Source organism: Xenopus laevis, chromosome 9_10L, assembly GCF_017654675.1.
Source record: "Xenopus laevis strain J_2021 chromosome 9_10L, Xenopus_laevis_v10.1, whole genome shotgun sequence".
Taxonomy (NCBI): domain Eukaryota; kingdom Metazoa; phylum Chordata; class Amphibia; order Anura; family Pipidae; genus Xenopus; species Xenopus laevis.
The window spans coordinates 24,291,766-24,301,765 of NC_054387.1; the positions used below are offsets into that span (position 1 = coordinate 24,291,766).

Here is a 10,000-nt window from a genome sequence, read left to right on the forward strand (position 1 = left end):
GCGGTACATCGATGATCTGTTGGTCGTTTGGAGGGTGACGTTGGATCCCTACTGGAGTTTAAAACCTATCTAGACTCTTGCATTCCAACTATTGGGTTTACTTTAACACATAGTGAAGAATCAGTCACGTTTCTAGACACTACTGTATATCGGAGAGATAGATCCCTGTACACCGATTTGTATGTTAAACCCACCGACCGTAATAACCTATTTCCTCTCTCCCTAGATCGCAGATGCTACGCGTTAGACGCATAGTTATGGAGGAGGAACGGCTCTCTTCCCGCTTGACAGAGATGTCCACAAAATTCAAACAAAGAGGGTATCCACGGCAGATGCTTGCACAGGAGGTGATGCGTGTGCAAGGACTTGATCGTGAGTCCACCATACAGGACAAATTACCAGATAGGACAAAAAGTCCTCGTATACCATTTGTACATGCTTACCATCCCTGTACTAGAAAAATTCACCATGTAATTTACAAACATTGGCCCTTACTACGCACAGCATACCCGGATATCCCAGAATTCCAGGAACCTCCATTGTTGTCCTATAAACGGCCACAAAACCTCAGAGATAGGCTAGTGAAAGCCGATTTGGGTACCCAACGGGTTAATACACAAAGGGTCTTAGCACCACTGACAAATGGTATGTTTCCATGTGGCAGGTGTAATCAGTGTTCAAGTGTCATACGCACTAATGCATTTACCCACCCACATACAGGAAAGAAGTTTGAATTGCGGGGTCATTTTACCTGTGATACTGAATATGTGGTCTACATGCTTAAGTGCCCCTGCGGGCTTGCATATGTTGGGGAGACAGTTCAACCCATACGAGACCGTATCAGTCAACATAAATCCACGATAAGAAAGGAGGTATTAAAACTACCAGTACCAGCCCATTTCCACTCAGCACGACATTCCGTGGCTACCCTCAGATTTCTTGTTTTGGAGTCTATTGCCCCCCCCTCGCCGGGGGGGCAATAGACTCCTACAACTCCAAAAAAGAGAAAAATTTTGGATACACACACTGCAAACATTGTCCCCAAAGGGGCTTAACAGAGAGTATGATCTATATGCTTTCATGTGATTGTTATTAACCTCTGTAATATATTTACCTTGGGAGGTTGGGGCTAATTGAATATGTCATCACGTATAGTCCTTATAACCTTTATAACTTCTTGTTACATTTTACACATTGTTATCCTTGACCAATATGTTTCTTTTTGTTACACGTTCTTGCTATTATGGTCCAATTAACATAGTTATACTATATTGTTTCATTGTATGGTCATTGGTCTATGTGTACTGCATGGTTAACCACATCCCACGTATGGGAGTGGCTTGAACTGATAGCTTTAAAAGGATGTGATGTCATTTAAATCTTCATTGCTTGATAAAGAAGCGGGAGCTTCGAAACGTTGTACTTATTACTTGCTTGATAAAAACCTTTTTTTGATGCACAAGCAAGTTGTCTGGACTTTTTTGATATATATATAATTTGTCCTTCGGACTAGGTCACAGACCAGGGTTAATCTCCACTCCATTTTGTTGATATATATATATATAGATATATATATATATATATATATATATATATATATATATATATATATATATATATATATATATACCTGTATCCAACCTGGTGCACTCACAACAGTCTGACAAATTGCCTAGGTGCTGGTCAAAACAAACATTTTAAATATCAAAAACAGACCGCACTCCAAGGGCTTTTAAGTGAAAAAAGTTGTATTTTATTCTCGACGTTTCGGCGCCATAACTCGGGCCGTCCTCAGGAAGGTCTATAGATATATATATATATATATATATATATATATATATATATATATATATATATATATATATATATATACACACACACACACACTCTCAAATGAACCAGCAACACAGGGATATTTTTCAAAAGTAGAAAGTGTATTTAGTGAAGCATGTTCCAGCCAACATAACGTTTCGGTCCCTACTGGGACCTTTCTCAAGGCCTGGCTGGAACATGCTTCACTAAATACACTTTCTACTTTTGAAAAATATCCCTGTGTTGCTGGTTCATTTGAGAGTGCATATGTAATACTTTAACCGTGCAACTGGGTGAAGTTGAGAAGCGGTGTGCCACCCATCCAAATACTATATATATATATATACTACACATACATACACACACATATACACACACACACACATATATATATATATATATATATATATATATATATATATATATATATATATATATATATATATATATATATATATATATATAATACACAAAAGCCATGAATATCCTGTAAATTATATCCTTATAAACGGTGAGTTCTGATGTCATCAGTTATAAACGGTGAGTTCTGATGTCATTTCTGTCACGACTCATTGAAATTTGTGTATTATAATAAATAAAGTACCCCCAGTTGTAAAATATGAGGATATTAGAAGTTACCTCGGAGTTCCATGACCTGTATAAAAAACACTCGGCCTTCGGCCTCGTGTTTTTATATGGTCATGAATCTCCTCGGTAACTTATAATATCCTTATATTTACAAGAGGGGGTACTTTATTCACTATATATATCATGTTCAATTTGCTGTCTCAACATACTTGCTTATCACAGCTTAAAATAATATTGTAACTTTCTTAGCACAGCTTAAAACAATATTGTAACAAATGTATCATAAACTTGAGATAAGTTAACAGGCCTGTTCTGAAGTACTTTCCATCACTTATGCTGATAAATTACTCCTCTATCGCATTCACTCACTCAATTTACGGCTGAGAAGTCGCTGTAACCGCTTTGTTCCCTAAGCCACTGGATCAATGTCCCGTTCCTGCATTGTAGACAACTTTTATCTTTTATACTCCTCCAACGTGTGTTCCTCGTTACAGTCTATCAATTTGACAATAATCACCATAATTATGATGTGTGATCACTACGGAAGCTGACTTGTTCGTGCCAATCTTTACACATATATATATATATATATATATATATATATATATATATATATATATGCATTAAAGCATATGAAAATAAACGATCCCCAGTAATGTGTCAATCAGTTAATCAAAACCCAATGTAAGTAACTCATTAATAAATGTGACCAATGCAGCTACTAAATTCCCCTTAGTCACTAAATCTCAAGTATGTGTGTACATAATCAAAAAATGTTATTGTACATTTATCAAACCCATTGTGTAAAGTGTAAGATAAATAACCCCCACTAAAAAATTTTCTTAAAAAGGAGAAAGAAAACTAGACAATACTCAAAAATTTGCTGCACTTATCACTAGGTAACACTTGCACAGACCCACACACATTACACCTATTACACTCCACATTTAGCTTTTCCTTTTTCATCTCCCTCTAAATCTATACTCACACCTGTACTTATACTTATACTCACACACATACACACACACAAGTGTGCACTTATATATACAACTTTACTTTTCCTTCATTATAGTCTCTTCACAATCACATTTAATTATTTTTTTTTTTTAAATGGGCGTTGGTCTGGGCAGTCTCCCCTACAAAAGCCGCATATGCAGGTGGTGGGGGAGGATCTAGTCCAGATTGAAACCAAGGTTTTAAATTTTGATCACAGGTAAACAGGTTAGGGACCGCCGTATGGGGTTTACCTTGACGTGGTATGGCGGCTTACCAATTTTATGATCATAACTTTGTAACAAAAAACCCTGTTTTTCTTTTTTTAGACAGGGGATTATTGTATTTATATATATTTTTATATGGCCTTAGGAGTGCACCCACAACCCCCCTCTTGTACCTGAAATATGGCCAGCTTTAGCCACTCCCTGTGTTTAGACCACACCCACTTTAAACCACACCCATGTTACCGCAATACCATGTCCACATTAATAGCACACCAAAAAACCAAATGGTTGGTGCTCACTGCAGGGATCAGGGCTGGAACTAGGGGTAGGCAGATTAGGCGGCTGTCTAGGGCACCATCATTGAGGGGCGCACTTTTTTCAAGCGTTTATTTAATAATTTGTTTCAGTAATCATGGTCACCCAGTTGGGTGGAATCCATCTCCTTCCCCTTCTCCCTCTTGACGGCAAGTAATAGCTCCTTCTGTGCGGTGCACCGCGATGTGCGTACATGCGTCAATGATGTCAGTGATGTGATGACAGAGAGAGGCAGAGAGCTGGCGGCCTGATTGATGTGGCTCACTTTCACTGCTCTCAGTCTTGCACAGTTGCACTGAACTGAAGACTTTCTTTCTATTAATGTGAAAGTTCGAAGCTTCCTGCTGGCACAGCCAGGTACAGATTTGGGGCCCATATGTTTGCTGTTGCTGCTGGGCAGGGCGCTGGCACGGGTACATAAATACTTGGGGAGGCAATATGATGTGATCAGATTTACAGTATTTTTGGCTGCTGCTGACACAGGTAAAGATTGGGGGCAATATGATGGCTGCAGGAGGGCTGTATGATGAATGGCTGCTGAGCTTGCTTGCACAGGTACAGGGGGCAGTAATATAAATGAAAAAGTGTTGTAGATTTTCTTGCTCTCTTTATTTAAAAACCATAATTGTAAGGAGGGAAATGGTAATGCAGGACAAGGGGCACTGAGTGAAGCTCTTGCCTAGGGTGCCAAACTACCGTGTGCCTGCCCTGGCAAGGATGTCACTTATATGTGAAAAAAGCTAAATCATATAAGACATACCCATAAATCCATATGTCTCCTCCTCCCCTGTGTATAATACAGTACCCCAGCATATGATTAAACACCTTAGGGGCCACTAACAATAATTTGCAAATGCTAACAAACCCCCAGAACAAATACCAAGGTATGACACACACAGGAGCAGGCAGAACAGAGCAGGAGACAGGAATCAGGACCAGTCTAATATGTACTACATACAGTGACACAGTGCTGGTGCCCCATTAGCATTTTGTATAAAGTGTGAACAGGAGAACAATGTGGGCAGTTTCAGTCTGGGTCTCAGGTGTGAACAGTACAGGGATTTAGGGGAGTTAACAATAGAGGTGTCACAAGTGTCAACAATGCAGGGGGATCACAGGTGTGAACAATGCAGGGAATTAGTCTGAATTTGATGTTTAGACAATGCAGGGGCCAGTTAATCTCTGTAGTGATACCTTTTAAAGTTTACATGTGGTAAACAAACACAGCAGAAAGAATTTGATGTGGAGGGCCACATGAGGGGGGGTCCGGCCCGCGGGCCGCCAGTTGGACAGTCTGATTTAGACTAATATTGTCTCTAATCTGTTGTATAACTATGTGGTAACAACGACATTAACTTTAGATACGATCTATTCAACATGAGTAATTTAGATTAGATTTTTCAGATAAAGGTTGTAACACTGTTTCATAAACCCTTCAGTGAGAGACATTATATTTTGTTCAAAAAGCCATTTAACTGTAGTGTAGAGCTTACTCCTTTAGGGGAAACACATCCCAATTCAAAAGTCCAGAAAGCCTCCCTTTGTAGCAGTAACTGATCAACATCGCCCCCCCCCCTACGAGGTATTTTCACAAAGTCTATAGGCATGCATTTGAATGAGGCAATTGGATGGTGTGCATTTAACCAGTGTTGTGCGGTTGCTTGGAAATGTCCTGCTTCACCTTTTTGTTAGCATAATTCGGGTCTAATGCTGCCCGTATAGTAGAACGGTGCATGCTGATTCTATCCTTCAATTGCCTTGTGTTTTTTCCACAGTACAGCATCCCACAAGGACATTTAATAATGCACACAACATTTTGGGTTTGACACGGTAATGTCTGCCAAATATTGTAGGATTTTCCATTGTGTGGATGGTAAAATTTATCACCTAATATAAGTGTATTGCACATCACACAGTTGTTACATTTGTACACCCCGGTCCTGTTGACTGTGTATATTTGCTTGCTGGATCTGCTGGTGACAATATTTCTTTCAAATTTCTGTTCCGTTTGTGCCCAAATCGTAGCTTTTTACTCACTAGTTTGGACATCTCTGGATCTGTGCTAATCAAAGGCCAAAACTGTGTAAGGGATTTTTTAACTGATGAGGTACAGGGGCCATATGTACACATATAGAACAAATCATTTTTAGCCTTATCTCCAGTTTCAATGCCTTTCTGGAGTAAGGTAGCCCCTATCCAAAGAAAGGGCCCATTCTTTAGTCTGAAATATGATCTGTTCCGGGTAACCTCGTTCCAAAAACCGTTTGGACATCAACTCAAGCTCATTTCTCTGTTCCTCCATCTTACTCGTTATCCTTACAACCCGAAGCATTTGTGATCTCGGTAATGAGTGAATTAAGTGCCTGGGATGACTGCTATTGTACTGGAGCAATGTGTTCCTATCAGTCAACTTCTGATAAATTTTAGTTTGCAACTTATTTACACTTTTATCTTTATAAACCGCGACATAAAAGTAATCAATCATTTCCTTGTCAAAGTGTACAGTTAATTTGACCGGAGTGGGCAACGAATTCAGATCATTAGTGAATTTAATCAATTCCTCTGAGGACCCATACCATACAAAGAGAAGGTCGTCGATGTAGCGCCTGTAGTATGCACCAAATCGACGAAAACATGGGATGACTTAAAATGTTATCATATTCATATTTGTACATGTAACTGTTAATTGGATATAGAATTTATCCTAAAACATAAAAGAGTTCTTGTATAGGATAAATTCAAGCAGGGAGATTAGGAATTCAATCGGTGGGCCATCATATTGAGCATAATTCCTTAAAAGTTCCCTTACTGCCTCCAGACCTTGTATATGAGGAATGCAAGTATACAGACATTTTACATCCATAAAAAAGTCCATTTGCCCACATGATATACTATCCACCAACTTTAGGAAGTTATTTGTGTCCCTCAGGTATGTACTTAATCCCTGAACCATGGGTTGAAGCCATACGTTTACATACATAGCTATGCATTCTCTCAATGACCCTCTCGCAGCTATGATAGGTCTTCCTGGCGGGTGTGTGAGGTTTTTATGAACCTTAGGTAAAGTATAAAACACTGGCCTTACCGGTTGTTCCACGTATAGGTAATTCCTTTCTTGTTCCGTAATCCAGTGATGTAAAACCGCCTGGTCCAATATTTTCTTCAACTGTAGCTGGAATTTAGAAGTCGGATCAAACATTAATAATTGGTAACAAGATGCATCCGATAGCTGTTGTAAAATTTCCTGGCGGTAATATTTATAATCTAGCACAACCACCGCTCCTCCCTTGTCAGCCGGCTTGATTATAATGTCACGATTATCAATCAAATCCTTAAGCACTTTCCTATCATCCCAAGTCAAATTATCCCTGTATTTAACACAGTTCGTTGTTTGTTGTGTTTGTTCATTAATAATCCTAGTAAAGGTTTTGAGTGAAGCATTGTTTGTGGCCGGGTCAAATGTACTTTCAATTTAAATTTACTGCCCTCTGAGCCTAAATCCCCCTGTGCTTGTTCATCAGTAGTGGAAAAATATTCTTTTAGCCGTAGTCTCCGTGTAAATTTATAATTGTCCACTATCATGTCAAATGTCCGACTCTTTGCAGTGGCGACAAATGTAAGCCCTTTAGATAAAAGTCTTACCTCCCTTGCTGTTAATTCATGTTCCGAGATGTTAATGACTACTTGATCCTGGTCACCCGCCCCCCCCCGACGGGGTGGCTTGCTTGCTGATACTCCTGTTTTTAGGCTTTCTGCCGCCACGTCGGTGCAGTGCCCTCCGGGTTATACTGCCTCGGCGTTCCCTTGTTCTAAAAAAACGCTGGTCTGCTGCGTTTGCGCTTGAGCTCCCTCTGCGTCTCCCTCTGAATTTCCGCTGCTTGATTGATAGCCTGCAGGCTTACGTGGTTTCTGGAACGCCGGTCTGCGCTTTGGATTCCCCCGTATCTCCAACGATAGACGCCGTTTTCCTTATAGTCCTGTTGGACCCGCAGCCGCTTAGATCGTTTAAACGTATGTCACTTTTGTATTGGGAAACCTGATCATGTAAACGTTTGAGCCAATCTGTCTCTTTATCGCTGGCTATAGTCGCTTCAAATCTGTGTATTTCACCTCTCGTGCTCCTCAACTCACGTCCTGTTTCCTCTATCACCAATAGCATTAATTCAAGTGAGCAGCGATCCAGTGCTGCACACCACTTGTTGCAAAAGTCCACATTCGTGTGGCCAACCCTAGGGAACCCCCCTAGGGATTTGTCTCTCTCGATAGTATTCCGACAGCGAAACCCCGTGTAGTTGCAAATCCACCTCTCTCCTTTTCATCCGTAATAATTCGTGAAATTTTCACGAGGGCCAAGGTTACCAAAAGTCTCTTGAAAGGTTTCAGGGAACAGGATAAGATTCACTTCCTCTGAGGTATACGGTCTGTATCCATCCGTGATAGTTGTCTCAGACTCCATCTTTGAAGTAAAGTGTATTGAACAAACAGTCACGAATATTTGCAATCTGAACTGAGTGGGTGCACATCAATTGAAGCAAAGTCTTTGCCATATACAGATTTTCGTAACAGACAGCACCTCATATCAGATAAGCCATGCTGTGGCTGCCCCTGTGCACGGATGTAATTAGTGTATAATCCAATCAAGAAAAAACAGCACCAAGGGTCTTTGAATATGGAAAAAAGTTGTATTTAAGACATATGTATCACCGACGTTTCGGTCCCTGTTGGGACCATATATATATATATATATATATATATATATATATATATATATGTTTTTTTTATTTTTCAGATTTGTACTTTGATTCTATTTTATTATTACTTTATATTTTATGTCGGGACTTGTTTAGCACATAAATTGCCTGATTTCTAGACAGGTTTGATACACTTTATTTGTATATTTCACCTATTTATCACCATACGTAATAATTGATAATAATTGACAATTTTTTTGGAGAATTTGGGATCCCAACAATGAAGAGTCACAGGCTATTTCGGCCTAACACTGATGGGTTAACGGCTAAGCTAATAGGCATGTCACTTAAGATAATATCTCATTTATATCTATACAATGAAAATTAGACCGTCTGGGAACACCTGGTCCACTACACCTGTATGTAAGTAAAGATAGATTGTAATTTAGTTATCGCTATTGAGGGGTTCCTAAGACAGACCTTTGATCTTTACTCAATTGTTGGTATTTGTTACATAAGTAACAATTTGTGCTGTGTATGACAGAGAGTTGCAATGAAAGACTAACAAGTGTTACAAAATACATGATTTTAATTTTAACCTTGTGGTTTGCCTAACAGGGGGTTTTAACATAAATGTGGATTTGTTGTATTTATCTTTGTTTAGTAATAATACATATGTATATATATATATATATATATATATATATATATATATATATATATATATATATATATATATATATATATATATATACACACACACACATATATATACACACATATACATATATATATATATATATATATATATATATATATATATATATATATATACATACACACACATATATATATATATACACACACATATATATATATATATATATATACACACATATACATATATATATATATATAAATATATATATACATACATACATACATACATACATACATACATACATACATACATACATACATACATACATATATATACACACACATATATATATATAACCAAAGGAATGGTGCACTCCGTAGACAAAATTAATACCTGGGTGCCAGCATGGGAAATAAGCAGTGAAAAAGGATTGCGGCACTCACAGGGTTTTAGTGAAAAAACAAAAAATGTTTTATTATTAAGCCTCAACGTTTCGATCCCCCACAGGGATCTTCGTCAGGAGCAAAAACAAACAAACATCCAGCACCCACAACCGCCCAGAGGTAATAAAGCCTTGAAATGGCGCCAAAATCTGTTGCTAGGCAACCATACAGGTGTCAGTGAAAGTGCTCAAATCTATTGGCCAGTGATATAATCTAAAAGGCACATGGGGAAGGATATAACAGCAGGGTGAAACGCACAAAAAAGATTAA

The 10,000-nt window shown here is 38.5% G+C and overlaps 1 protein-coding gene across 4 annotated transcripts in view; it reads right to left on the minus strand.

The window, feature by feature from the left end:
• The window catches only part of notum.L (notum, palmitoleoyl-protein carboxylesterase L homeolog), a 127,378-nt gene that overhangs the window by 79,790 nt on the left and 37,588 nt on the right, over positions 1–10,000 (minus strand). The window contains exon 1 of one of the 4 annotated variants that reach the window (XM_041575624.1): positions 7,021–7,095. The exons of the other annotated variants lie outside the window; for them this stretch is intronic. The gene's annotated coding sequence lies outside the window, so the exon portion shown is untranslated. Of the gene's footprint in view, positions 1–7,020; positions 7,096–10,000 lie in introns of those variants that run through there. 4 annotated transcript variants of the gene reach the window in all.